General features: G+C 34.9%; 1 pseudogene; it reads right to left on the minus strand.

Moving 5' to 3' along the window:
- Positions 1 to 1,968: 1,968 nt before the first annotated feature.
- On the minus strand, positions 1,969 to 9,336 carry LOC102163098 (olfactory receptor 2AK2-like; annotated as a pseudogene).
- Between the last annotated feature and the right edge of the window lie 2,932 nt (positions 9,337 to 12,268).

Genomic DNA, 12,268 nt, shown 5'->3' on the forward strand with positions numbered 1-12,268 from the left:
GAGATCATGTAATATTCTCCATTTTCCAGATTTTTTAATGTATGAAAAAAAAAAAACAAAAAAAAAAAAAACAGGAGAATTCCAGGGACTAACACTAGGCTCTATGTGTCCTGCCTCTAACTGTTCTTTTACAAGCCATTTAAGATGTTCTAATCTGCCCCCTTTTAATGGCCACTGCTCAACCCACACAGGTTTATTAGTTTTCCAGTTTAGGGGGTATAGTAGCGCCTGAGCAGTGGCAGTCAGAAATAAAAGTTTGAATTTTTATCTTCCATTGTTAGAGTGAATCTCGGCCCCACGGATTTATTGCAATAGGCAAAACATAAGGCTAAATAACAGCAGTCCTCTCATCTGGTCCTTTGCATTGTAATTCCTTTTTACTTTTTCGATCTCTCAGTTGTCCCCCAACTCCCCATCAGGAGCAGGCTCTGTTTTCCATTCTGGAGGCCAGTCTTGACAAGAAATAACTGTCCCATCGGCTCCAGTGTCTATTAACCCTTCAAAGAATTGATTTTCTAGGAGTAGTTGGAAAAGAGGTTTATGTTCTCCTATTTCAGCAAGCCAGTATTGCTCTCTTTTATGAGAAGAGCTTCCAAAATTAGCTTTTCCTTTTTCTTGAATGCCTGAGTGAGGAGTCCAGAAAGGCGGAAGCAATAATTAAACAATTTTTGGCCCTTTTGTAAGGCAGTAAGTTGGTGGACTTGCACAATTATTTTTATTTCACCTAAATAATCCAAATCAATAACTCCCGGGAGAATTTGTATCCCTTTTAAAGTAGAACTAGACCTGGCAATTATTAATCCCACCATTCCTTTAGGTAAGGGTCCATAAACTCTGGTGGAGAGAAGACAAACCTTTCCCAGTTCATCACAAATGACATCATTACTTAATGGGAGATCCAATCCTGTGCTTCCTCTTGTGGCAGACCATAAGGTGGCCACTGAGGTTCCTAGAGCTGGGCAGTCCAGGTCTCTCATCTCTGGGAAAAAGACCTCCTTCTTTGTTCTTGGGCTAGGGAAGGGTTGCCCATCTTCCAGTTTCCCTGCCAGGACTAAGAGATAGAATTGCCCTCTTTGTCAAATTTGGACTTACACAAATTAGCCAAATGTTTTCCTTTTTTTACATTTTGGGCATATACCAGGTTCTCTCAAATTATTAGGGGGGCCTCTACTATTTTCTATTCTACATTCTTTTTAAAAATGTCCCCTTTTTCCACATTTAAACAGATGGCCAGATTTGGTCCTTGTTTAAGGGCTACTGCTAAAAGCTTAGCTTTATAAGATTCTGAGCCCACATTCTGACAAGCTTTAATATATTGAGCAATGGTCGCTGTTGGATATTGGGGGATCAGTTTTAGGGATTTTATAATTTTTCTATAGTCCTCATTAGCATTTTCCACTGTTAGAGACATTAGTAAGGCTTCAGCAGCTTTGAGATTATCAATTTGTCTTTATACTGCCTCTTGGAGTTGATTAACCAATTCCATGTAAGGTTGATTAGGCCCTTGTCTAATCTGAGCAAAGGAGCCCTGAGATTTTCCTGACAGTGGAATCTTAGTAAAGATTCATCTGACTATTTCTGTAATTTTTTTCCCTTACCAGAGGAGGAAGGTGGGCTTGCTGATGAGGCATATCCCATTGCTCTTATCCTAATAACTGTTCATAAGATATATTTACTCTATTATCAAGATTTCTCATAGCTTGTTGTATACAAGCGTCCCTTAATTTTTGAGTAAAAACTGCATACTGAGCAGGGGTTAAAAGGGTTTTCATTAACATACTCCAGTCCCACATACACACAGAGGTACTCGCTGCTATAGTTTAAAGTACCCCTATGGTGTATGGACTCTGTATACCATATTGTTCGACAGACTCTTGGAATTCTTTTACCATGCTAAAAGGAAGTCCTTCATGTTCCCAATTTCTGCCTTGCCTTCTTATTCCCGGGAACATTCCTATTTTTTCAGTCTTAAAGGCCTCTGACATACATTTCTGCATCACCGTAGGAGATTGGGAAGCAGGGACGCACTGGACCAGAATGGTAGAGTAGCTCAATTGGTGTTACAGATTTTTTGCATAGGAGCTTCGCATCGATTAACTTTGTTTCCAATGGAGGGGCAGAAGGGGAAGGGGCAGTACGTGTCTTCTCCCATATTATCTCTTCCTTCCCCTTGTCCTCCTCATTATCACTTCTTTTTTCCTCGTGTAAGGGCAAAGTGGCATATTCCGCCTCAGAAACAACGGGGGTAGTCACTCTTGACCATAGTCAAGTTACAATTGCTTATGGGCCTATTTCTCCCTTCTCTGTGTGTCTTTGTTTAATAAGGGTCCTTCCTACTTATTTCCAGATTTCTAAATCAAAAGTTCCATGCTCTGGAAATCATGGGCAGCAATGCTGAATATTAGACAACAATTTTAACAAAGCTTTCATGTGAATGTTTACCCCTGCAGCCATTCCTAACGTTTGTAACACTCTTATATATTTTCTCTGCTGAGGCCACAGGGAGTTTCCCATTTTAGTCTCCTATTAGATTCCTGTGTTGGAGAATCCTAATACAGTTTCTTTTTCTCTTACCTTGTCAGGGGAAATTGTAGTCTTGGAGCAACGGAGCTAACTATCCTTCCAGAGTCACTGTCTCTTTAAATCATGTGGCGGGGGCAGGGTGGGGGTCACCACTTGTCATCATCTGTAACAATTAGAATTTTAGGTGACACCTGGAGATCAGCTTGAAGGAGACACAGAGAAGCCTAATGCTGTAGCAAGCCATTGCCCAGAGCAAACGGGTCTATCTTTTATTAGAATTGTAAACAAAAAACATGGGGGGAAGAGACTATAGATAAAACACAAACCTGGGGGGATTATGATTAACAGAGTCTGTTCTAACAATCATCAGATCTTATCCTTCAGGAAGGCATACATTAACCTTAACAGCAGGCCTGTTTGTTCCCCTCACAGGGCCCATAAGTCTTAACTATCTACAGTTCTTTCTTAGCATAACCTTCTTGACATTCCAAGAGGAGGTCATGGTTTTCCATGACTTTTATAGTCTATTCTCTTTCCTTTCTCTAGCTATGTGCTTTCAAGCTTGAGTCTTATGGCCCTGTTTTCTTCCACCCACAACATAGCACATCTCCTGGCTCAGATAATTCCTTGAAATATCATATGTCACTGTTCAAAAAATATCAGAGCCTATATCAGTTGGTTATTACAGTATGAAATACAATCCTTATTTATCTATATGCTGAAATAGTTAAGTAATGCTTTTATAAAACTTGACAGGAGATTTTTATCTGATGTTTTTCATTGAAAAAATATTTTGAGTATTCATACAATTATTTTTCTTGAGTGCAAATAGCAGCTCTAACAAAACATCTTCTGCAATGTAGCTCATGTGTTTAATTGTGGTCTAGAGACTGAGTTTTCCCTAAAGGAATTTTGCAAAAATATATGAGTTTCCATATAAGATTCCATATGATTACGGAGCCAGCTCATTTAACTTGAGACTTTTAAATGTCTTGTATAAGATTGAAAAAATGACTCCTAAAAAATTTGAATTTTGTGTGAATTTTTCATGCTAAATGATTAAAGGCATATTGTCCAAGGCAAAAAATAGGCATAATCTTACAAAGTCATAATATGATAATAGTCATAGAGTGATAATATTTCCTTTATGGTTTGTAAAATTTTTGGAATATTAAAAATCTTTTTATGCCTCTGTAGCATTGCCACATTAAATAGTTCAATAATTAAGAATACATGTGGTTCTTTCTGTTACCTACAAGTGATACAATTTTATTTAAAAATGATTATCCAAGAAGGAATTACTATGAATCTCTAATTACAACCTTTAAGTGGAGCTGAAGGGAATTTTGTTCTATTTTTCTGGCTATACCTGCAGCATATGGAAAATCCTGGGCCAGGGTTTGATCTGAGCCACAGATTCAACCTATGCCTCAGCTGTGGCAATGCAGGATCCTTTAACCCACTGCCCTGGGCTAGGAGTGGAATCCATGCCTTCACAGTAATCCAAACCACTGTAGGTAGATTCTTAATCCACTGCACCACAGCAGTTATTATAAGAGGCAATATATATCAGTGGAGAGGAATTTTAAATGTTTTATGAAATGAAAGACAATTGATATGTCTGTTTATCTAGAGCTTACCTATGTTTTCAAGGTGAGCATCAAGGACATGAATTGATGAAGGCAAAGAAGTCTCATTCACAGTAAAAATCATTCAGTATCATGTAACTAGAATTGTCTATACCTCTGAGGCAAGTCAGAAGAAATTGTAGTTCCTTGTTGAGTTTACTGCAACTTATATTTAAAAGAAAAACGTGTTTACTCTCAGATATTGTATTTAAAATGCATTTTACTTCAATGATTATGTATAGTTAAATTTTATTATTTTTCTTACACATAATATTTTTTATTTGGGCTATTTCAGGGCTGGTAGGTTATACATATATTAATTATATGATTTCTTCAGAAAGAATATAAAAGTATGTATTTGAGATTTATTTGGTCTTTTTTTGAGTTTGAATCATTTCAGTGTTATAAGGGCAAAGGGGCTGTGGATGATCTTATTGCAGTAGTCTAGACCAGGATTCAATCCATCTGTGTGTACTCTACCTGAGAGAGCATGACTCTGGTGCACCTTGTATTTCTAATGGGGTGGAGGAATGTCTGTTTCTTCCTTATTTTACCTTCAAGTTTCTATGCTAAATTTAGCACAAAATCATATTTACCAATATTTTGGGAATGATTAAAATATGTAAAATAAGTCAACTATTTAAAAAATTACAAATACATATTGAAAATTTAAGCAGGTCCACTCAAACATTTTTGCAAATTGTATGTCTCCATAGGAGAGGAGTGCTAGCTATTTACACTTTTGTTTCTTAAACTCTATTTTATTATTGCCTGAAAATATTAAGAATGTAGCATATTATCTATATCCATGGATTTCAGTTCTACATATTTCTTTAATTTTCATCTCCTGAAATGAGCTACTAAATCTTAAATTAACTGTACAGTAAAGATTTTTAGTGACAGCAAATCTTAAAATTCAAGGGAAAATTAGGGATGCAATGAAAAAATATATGTGGATTAGAATAATAATCTGGACAGGTTGTATTGTGATAAAAATACATATTTAATTACTTTGAAAAACTTGTTTAGGTAAAATTTGTGATTATTTGTTAATGGGTATAATAAGAGTAAAGTCATTCTAAAATCTAACAAAGTGAAAAAAAATGATAATGTTTCTTCCTCTCTCCTCCAAAATGTTCTGGCTTTGGTTTAAAACACACTTTAAGTGGATGTTATTTTAATTTTCTTAGCTCACATTGAAGGTCCAAGTAATTAAATTTCTTTAGTTGGATTTTTAATTTGTTTAAATCTATTGGTAAATATAATATCATAAAGTCTCCCAGTCCTCAATAAATTTATTTTCATATTAATGTCAACTGAAGCTCTAGTTTGGAATTTTGCCAAAATCAGGGAAATGACTTTAGGTGTTGGAATAGGGGGGTGGGATGTGGGAGACTTTTTTCTTTTGAGGGAAAGGAGATGCAGGTATCTTTTAGGTGCTTCTGAACTGAATGTTTTGGTGGGGCACTTTAACATATCAAATGAATTTTAACATAATACAGCATAGCCTAAGATTGAGGTCTTCAACTTTATGGTGAAGATTTTATGCCATTAAATGTTTTTAATAATTTCTGTGATACATACTGTATTTGGAATCTGAAGTGAGAGAAATCCTAATTAGTAACTCCCTAATGCTTAAGAAAAGGCCTCAGAATTCTGTCTTTATTGAAAAGCAGTAAAGAGAACAATAAATATACCTTTTAAACATGACAGAAATTTAAAGCATATTCAATACTACCATGAATTTGTAAGGAATCAAGTATGATCAATGTGTCAACTTATTGTAAACAAGCTAGGGTCACACCCTCTTGGTAAATACACTTCTCAGTAAATACACCCTCTCAAAGTTGTCCTGTGTGTGTAGATTCTGATTAAGCCCAGAATGACTGGGTTACTTTGCTGTACAGTAGAAATTGACAGAACAATGTAAGTCAACTGTAATAAAATAAATAAATAAATAAATAAATAAAATAACTATATGACATGATGGAGGTTTTACAAAGGAGCTTATTCTATGGCAGTAATTATATGCACAATTCACTCACTTGTATAGGAAGTTTTTAATCAGTTTTATTTATAATAGCAAACATTTTACAGCAGATGCAACAATTGTGACTTAGTCCTACAGTAGAATGCTACATAACAATAAAAATATTTACATTATTGAGATGTAGAAAAATACTTGGGTCTTATAAACATATTGAGAAACTGGTGCCAAGCTTTAATTCAAAGAGAATGAAAGTCATAATAACAATAATTATCATTACTGGGACAAAAGAACCAACATCAAAGGAGAATACAGAATACAATGATGGAAATTGTTTAACTCTAGTTTTCTTTTTTTTTTATTTACTCTATTAAATTTATTTATTTTTTGTCTTTTAATAATGATTTTTATTTTTTCCATTATAGCTGGTTTACAGTGTTCTGTCAATTTTCTACTATACAGCAAGATGACCCAGTTACACATGAATGTATACATTATTTTTTCTCACATTATCATTCTCCATCATAAGTGACTAGTTATAATTTCCAGTGCTATACAGCTCTAGTTTTCTTTAATGAAATTATTGGAAATTCCATTTTCCCAGCTGAGCGGTGCATGATCTTAGCCTGATTCTGAGCTCTTTCAGTTTCCCCACATTTCACATCTGATCTGTCCTGAACAACAAATGTCTGCCTTGCATTTTTCTATGGAATCTGGCTACTTCTTGCTTCTCCACAATAACCACTTTGGTCCAAGATATTTTATCACAATGAGACTGCTACAATGTCTTAACAGTCCATTTCAATCCTGTTGACAAAACCTAGTTATAATTTCTTATCTTATTAAATGACCAAATTTTATATTAGTCTACTTCATATTACAAATTCTGTCTCCATTACATCTACTCAATTCCTGAAGCCCAGTAATTTACTCTTTGACCTTCTTTGGTTTGCCAAATATTTTCTCTACTAAGGACAACCTCATTTACTTCTTCTATTTAGATAACATATCACCACATATCCATCTGACTTAATTTCTTTTTTCACTTCATTCTTGACCACCTTAGTTTTCACTTAGAAAATGGAATTTTATAGAAATTTTATTTTTTCATGAAAAATATTACTTTTTGTGTAGGATAAAATTATTTGATTTACTGAATGTCTCCCTATACTGAAATGTGAACTTTATGATATCAGATATATCTATCATTTTTATCTTTGATTACTTGGTTATCACCAGTGCTAAACACATTATTAAAGTATTAAATATATGTTGAATGAGTGGTTTACATACCTTGCTCTCTATTAAGATTTAGTCATTTCTAGATTTCCTTAATAGTATGTGTTAGAATAAACTATGTTTTTTTATCATTTATAAAGATTTTTATTTTTTTCATTATAGCTGGTTTCCAGTGTTCTGTCAATTTTGTACTGTATAGCAAGGTGACCCAGTTACTCATACATGTGTGCATTGACTTTTCTCACATTATCATGCTCCATCATACGTGACTAGCCATAGTTCCCAGAGGTATACAGCAGGATCTCATTGCTTATCCATTTCAAAGGCAATAGTTTGCATTTATTAACCACAAATTCCCAATCCATCCCACTCCCTCCCCATTGATAGATGATTAGATTAAGAAGGTGTGGTATATATACACAATGGAATACTACTCAGCCTTTAAAAATCAAAATAATGCCATTTGAAGCAATATGGATGGAACTAGAGAGTCTCATATTAAGTGAAGTAAGAAAGAGAAAGACAAATAACATATGATATCACATATCTGAAATGTAATATATGGCACAAATGAACCTTTCCATAGAAACTGTTTTCTATGCATTGCATCTCAGGTGTTAAATATCCATTTCAAAATATTTCTAATAAGGAAACATCAGGTTAAGAGTTGAATTATATTGCTTTAGAAGCTAACTAATTTGGAAATTACACTGTACCTTTACCTTCTGTATTGAAAATCCATGAATTTCCAGTAGAAATGCTGGAGGAAATTCTGATATCAGGAGTATTCAAGACTTTTATACTTTGTTTCATAAACATTTCCTATAATTCAAATATTTCTAGGCAGTTTTATCATTTTCATATTGCACAACAGTACTCTAGGCCCATGTATTTATGTTGATCAATCTGAGTCAATAAGGAATTCCTAGTCAAATTTTCTGCATGAATAGTCAAGGCACCCATGACTCCTTTATTCCCCAAGATGTAGATAAATGGGTTCAGAAGAGGTGTAATAACAGTATAAAACACAGCTACTATCTTATCCTCTTCAGGGGAATGCAAGGAATGTGGCCTTGTATAGATGGAGAGAGTGGTCACATATAACAGGCTTGCCACAATAAGGTGATAGCTTTTGTCTGTCCTTTTGTTGAACTCATCTGGAACACCACAGTAAGCATGCAGGCGTAGGAAGCTAGAACCATGAAGTGATTAACAATTCAGATCTATAGAAAGTAAGTTGAAATACATGCACTGTATGTGTTAAAGAGTTGATAGAACAATTGGTCCATACACATGTGACCATGAACCAACAGATCATCTTGCTCATATGTACAGGGTAATGTAAAGGATGACAGATGGCCACATAGAAATCATAAGACATGAAACCAAGGGCTTCGGTTCCACCAAGGGCCAAGGCAACAAATGTTTGAATATCACAGCCTAAAAAGTAACACTTTACTTCTGGACAGAAAGTTAATTGATGGGAGTTCCCGTTGTGGCGCGGTGGTTAACGAATCCGACTAGGAACCATGAGGTTGAGGGTTCGGTCCCTGGCCTTGCTCAGTGGGTTAAAGGATCTGGCCTTGCCGTGAGCTGTGGTGTAGGTTGCAGACATGGCTTGGATCCCACGTTGCTGTGGCTCTGGCGTAGGCCGGTGGCTACAGCTCTGATTAGACCCCTAGCCTGGGAACCTCCATATGCCGCAGGAGCGGCCCAAGAAATGGCAAAAAGACAAAAAAAAAAAAAGGAAAGTTAATTGCCATCTTGGGCATACTGTGTATATCAGGCCGATGAAGGAGAGTTAACTGAGTAGAAAGTACATTGGACTGTGGAGTCTGGTGTCCAGTTGAGTGAGAAGAATTAGGATGATGTTCCATATCAAAGCTACTGAAAATACCATTGCAATGGCAACAAAGAGAAAAGAGTCATTAGATTATATTGGAAAAGACCAAGAGGTATAATATGTTAAGTGTGTCATTTCACTTTCTCCAGGCCTGCTACCATTTCTGCTGAAAAATTCACTGATGGATTTATTAGGGGTTTTATTGTTGGTTACTTCTTTTTGTTCCTGACTTCTTTTAACATTTTTTCCATAATACTGATTGCTGAGAGTTTAGTTAAAATGTGTCCTGGAGAAGGTCTTTTCTTTTTTCTATTGGGGAAATAGGATATTATATTTGGCTTTATGCACTTTTATGTCCAAATCCTGCCCTAGGTTTCGAAAGTTCTCAGATACAATTTTTTTCATTTTTTCTTTTTTCGGTCTTTTGTCTTTTTAGGGCCGCACCTGCAGCATATGGAGGTTCTCAGGCTAGGGGTCTGATCAGAACTGTAGCCACTGGCCATAGCCACAGCAATGCCAGATCTGAGCCACATCTGTGACCTACACCACAGCTCATGACAGTTCCAGATCCTTAACCCACTGAGCAAGGCCAGGGATCAAACCTGCAACCTCATGGTTCCTAGTCAGATTCGTTTCTGCTGCACCGCAACAGCAACTCCTATTTTTTTTAAAAATAAACTTTCTGCCCCCTTCTCCTCTCCTCTTTAAATATTTGCTTTTCTGATAAAAGAAAATAGCTGTAGAGGCTTTCTATAATGTTTTATATCTTAGTTTCCTCTCCTCTTATAAATGTATTATTTGATGAGCATGCTCCCTGTCTACTTAAGCCCACTCTCACAAATTCGCTTTGGATTGCATACAGGAAGTGAGTAGCAGAGTGGTGGAAGGGGTGAGTTTAGCATTTGGGGCTTTGCTGATATTCATGAGCCCACTGTGGCGATCTTCATGTGGGGTACTCTCATAGGATGTGGTCCAACTTTCAGCTTAAATTCCAAATCAGACAGTAGGAACTGCATTATTTTAATGTGCTTTAATATTCTTAACTGTTTCCATCCCGTCCTCCTCCTTCCTCCAAATCATAGATATTTCTTCTCAAAATCAGGGTGCTGATATAGAGAAATTGGTTTCTCTAGAAATAACCCACACCAACTGGATAGCCAGTCACTCACCAACTGCATTTTCTGCTCCCTGTGTGGGAAAAGTCACTGGTGACCACTGCCAAACAGCATAGGCTCTTCCTGTTTTGACTTAAGAAGGGAACAGATTCTGTTCAATTCCTTCCTTTCCTTTGCCTTCAAACTCTTCTTTAACCTGCACTGATGGCATTCTGAAATCTTCCCCTAGACAAGCTAGACTTCTGCAAATTCAGTCTCACCCATGGATATCTGTCCAGATTTTCACTCTTGAGGTGTTTTTCCCAATCATGGTAATGGGAACGAAGCAATTTTTCTGATGTCTAGAGACTACAGACTTAGAAAGGTCTTATAAATTTTCATGTGGTCATTGGGCAAGAGTCCCAGATCTCTTGGAGTAAAGTGCTTAAGCACATGTTTATTTGTAGATGTCTAACTATTTCCTAAAAAAAAAATGGGAATGAGAAAAACAGAAATGATTCAAGCTGCCATGATGTGCTTGTCACTCCCTACAGCATTTTGGATATACTATTTCTCATAAAGTTTCTACTAAAAAATTTGCCCATAGCCTGATTGTTTGTTTTTTATAAGCTATTTTCTTCTCTTACTGCTATTAAAATTCTCTGGTTTTGATTTTTAACAGTATTACTTATATTCATTTTGAGGAAATCATTACAAATTAAATTAGAATGATTTATTAGCTTCATGAATTTCATTGTCAAAGCCTCACCTCGGATTTTGGATGTTCTTAGAAATTACCCCATTTTTTTTTCAACCCTTTTTTCCTTTCTATTTGTTCTGCAAATCCTATGATTCTGATATTGATTCTTTGCATAGTTTCCTATGTGCACTAAATTCTTCTTTATTATTTTTTCAATCTTTTTTCTTTGTTCTCTCAGATTTTACCATTTCATTTATTCTGATTAACTGATTAGATATTATGTTAGTCTATTCTACTTTTGATGCTTTCTGTTACTTTTTAAAAATTTAATTCGTTGAATTATTTAGCTTCAGAACTTAGAACAACTTCCAAGTTTTTCTCAAATTGAACTAAGTCATACATGTATATAATAGAAAATGGTTACAAATTTTTGTTGGAGAAACCCACTATGATTCATCATATCATGTCATAGAATATCTTAGTTTTGTGCTTTATAACAAATGTATAAAGAATTCTGAGATAATTTAATGTTTATACACCTTTAGTAAATATTTTAATATAAGATGCTTGTAGGTGCACACATTAGGGTATCTTGAAATAAAAAAAGAGGGCAAGTTTTTGTCAGAAGATAAAAGGGAAAAATTTTAGCTTTGAATCAATGATAATTAATATGCTACTTCATTAGAAGGGAATTAGTAAGTTTAATTTACAATTAAATAAATAACTTTAAGCTTTTTCTGATGTATAGTAAATACTTTTTTCCCTAAATTGATAACATTTAATCTATACTAACAGAAATAAATGTTAGCTAATTAATTCAAAAAAAGCTGGTGTATTCCTTACTTAAAATTGTTTATTTGCTCTTTATTTCAGTTTACAGACAATAAAATTCAAAACTGAGAAATACAGTAAGGGGAAATCTAAACTCTTATATGATATTTAACATCTGACAAGCAAATATGTATGAAAAGCTTATATGTATGAAAAGCAATTACTTACTTCCTAAAAAATAAACATGATTCTAGTCTACTATCTAAATATATTTTAAAATGAGTGAAATTATTTGTGTGGACAAATAATCTAAATGCTGTATATTCTTTTTAGCATTAAAGAGTATTTTTCTGCAATTTACAGATGCCTTATTTTAATGTCACCATTTCTCAATGTGTGATTATTCAGTAAATGCAGATTCATTTTATGAAATGGAGAGAGATACATTCAACCAAGGTGATTAGGGAAAATTTTATGCATTAA

The sequence above is a fragment of the Sus scrofa genome, chromosome 2, assembly GCF_054392235.1.
Source record: "Sus scrofa isolate SSC_HxYL_T2T_F1_AM1 chromosome 2, Sscrofa_HxYL_maternal_Yorkshire_Landrace_v2.0, whole genome shotgun sequence".
Taxonomy (NCBI): domain Eukaryota; kingdom Metazoa; phylum Chordata; class Mammalia; order Artiodactyla; family Suidae; genus Sus; species Sus scrofa.